Below are 2,922 nucleotides of genomic sequence, written 5' to 3' on the forward strand. Positions count from 1 at the left end.
TCATGAGATTTAACCAGAGAGCAAAGTCTATGATGGGCATTTTAAGACTTCCTTTGTCAGTGCAATTAATCTGAGTCTCTTCACCTTAGCCTCAGGCAGATTCTTCAGATTAGGGCAAAAAGCAGCTATGTTCTTCACCAAAATACCACAAAAACAGTCTCTAAACCACATACTGAAGTTCTTCTCCACTGAAATCCCTTGGGCCAGGTCTGCACAGCTCAAATCACTCACAACAACGTCTTCCATATTCCTACTAAGATTCCATTAAGCTCCACTTAAAACATCCCATGGCTTTCCAAATCCAAAGTCCCCAAATCCACATTCTTCCAAACAAAAATGTGGTCAGGTCTCTCACAGCAATACCCCAGTCCCTGGTACCAACTTTTGTCTTGGTAGGGTTTTACTGCTGTGAGCAGACACCATGACCAAGGCAAGTTTTATAAAGGCCAACATTTAACTGGGGCTGGCTTACAGGTCCAGAGGTTCAGTCCATTATCATCAGGGTGGGAGCATGGGAGCATCCAGGCAGGCATGGTGAAGGAGGAGCTGAGAGTTCTACATCATCTGAAGGCTGCTAGTGAAAGACTCACTTCCAGGCAACTCAGGTGAGGGTCTTACAGCCCATGCCCACAGTGACACACCTACTCCAACAGGGCCATACCTTCTAATAGTGCCACTCCCTGGGCTGAGCATATACAAACCATCACACCTTTGGACTATCTTGAGGTCTCAAGAATGTTGTCTATTTCAGGAGGGGTCCTAGTGGACAGTGGTTTTCTTTTGGATGAGAATTCTTTTGAATTTTTGGCAAAAAATGGGATAAGCTGTCCATAGCAGGTATAACAGGACCCTACTCCTTCTGACTCCTTGTCTGTCTGGGGGCCATTAGCCTCATTTTTATGGTGCACGCTGGATGGCTACACCATCCTGGCCAATGAGGAAGGGAAGGTGCGTGCCCCTTCCCTTTGCCTAAAGTCTATGCACATTTCTTTGCACCTATCTCACTATCCATGTGTAGTTAAGAAGCCATAGCAAACTGCAAAGGAAGCTGGGAAGTGGAGTCTCTGTCCTTTGTACTAAATTGGAGATCCTGTAACTAAGGAAGCAGAGTGGAATGGTATTGGGGATAATAGTGACACTCCAATTCAACTCTTGTTATTCAGTTTGTGACCACATCCTGTCACACCCTCATTCCCAACGCCTTTCCCAGCAGGCCTTACTGCTCTTTTTTTTTTTTAATGATTTATTTAGTACATCATAGCTGTCTTCAGACACTCCAGAAGAGGGTGTCAGAAATCTTGTTACGGATGGCTGCGAACCACCATGTGGTTGCTGGGATTTGAACTCAGGACCTTCGGAAGAGCAGTCGGTGCTCTTAACTGCTGAGCCATCTCTCCAGTCCCGCCTTACTGCTCTATTGCTTTATGCCCAGGGGCTCACAAGAGACTCCTAACTGGTGCTCCTGCTTCTAGTCTCACTTCTGATTGGATGGTTTAGTGTTTAGAAATTCTTCAGTGGCTCCCACTCTCTCTAATGCCTCTCTCTTCCCTGGCAGAATAGAACCAAGAGACTCAAACATACAAGTGCTGTATCCCTCCGCTGCATCTCAGTTGAGGTTTGGTCTTTTGCTTATATTGAGGTTGTGTGACCTTTGCCCCCCAAGTTATCCTTGATTGGTGAATAAGGATGCCTGCAGTCTATAACTGGGCAGAATTGAGATATGTGGGATTTGGGGTTCCCTGGCTTGGGGTCGGAGAAGACCACGAGAATGAAAGAGGAAGAGGAGAGAAGATATCATGGGGTAAGCATTTTAAAGTCATGGCCTTGAGGGGTGACCTATTGGAATTAAGAGTATCTCAGATGGAACATAGTAAGTAATAACAGAGTTATTGATAGGAAAGTAGATTCTAATAGCATGGCTGGGTAGATTCTAATCTAATGATAAAGGCAGATTATAAATTAAAGGTTGCACCTTTTATCTGGGAACTGAATGATCAAGGCAGGGTAGAAATGGACAACTTGCCTGAGTTGGTTCTCATCTTCTACCATGTGGGTCCTCAGAAGCAAACTTAGGTCATCAGGCCTGGGAGCAAGTCCCATTACATGCCAAGTCCCCAGCAGTAGGATTTTAGGAGTAGGGCTTAGTGCATACATGTGTTTTTCTGAAAGGAATTTAAATTCTTAAAGTAATCTGTGAAACACTCACAGATGGGCTCAAGCCCAAATCTCTAATATCAAAATACAACAAACAGGACCATCTGTCTTCTGTCTCAAATCTCCTCTCCTGCGGACTGAAACTGAAGTCATCTGAAATTCTCTCATGTTGCAGACACATCTGCAACCCCATTGCTCCCTCTAGGACGCCCTGGCTAACACCTTAGAGTTCAGCTCAAAGCCTCTTCCAAGGGAATTCTATGACCCTCTGGCTGTGACGGTTTCTATCACACTTCACCCGCTACCCTAACACTGAGAAGTGTGAAGCTACAAGGAGCAGGCATGCTGTCAACTGGGGCATGCTGTCAACTGGGGCATACCGTCACATCAACAGGTATTTAAGGTATCTCTCTTGGGACCCAGAGCAGCTGTCACAAGGTCACTGCTCAGAAACCCTGTTGTTGTGCTCCCTATACCCAGCTGTGATCTCTTCCTCCTCTAGGAAACCTCCTGCCACCTGTCATAGGCCTTCCCAGACCCCCAACCATGCTGACTAGATTCCAAAACTGTGGATTAATCAATACCCTCTTTTTTTTTTTTTAATAAGTATCCTTCCTTGGGTATTTTGTCATAGCAAAAAGAAATTAGCTAATACAGGCTGCATCACAAGTTCCTAAGAATCAAGAGCAAAGAAATCTTGAAACCAATTGAGAGGCAACGGTTTAATTTATAAACAAAAAAGACAGGCCAGAGCTGTGCTGCTCGAAG

The sequence above is a fragment of the Apodemus sylvaticus genome, chromosome 3 (assembly GCF_947179515.1).
Source record: "Apodemus sylvaticus chromosome 3, mApoSyl1.1, whole genome shotgun sequence".
Taxonomy (NCBI): domain Eukaryota; kingdom Metazoa; phylum Chordata; class Mammalia; order Rodentia; family Muridae; genus Apodemus; species Apodemus sylvaticus.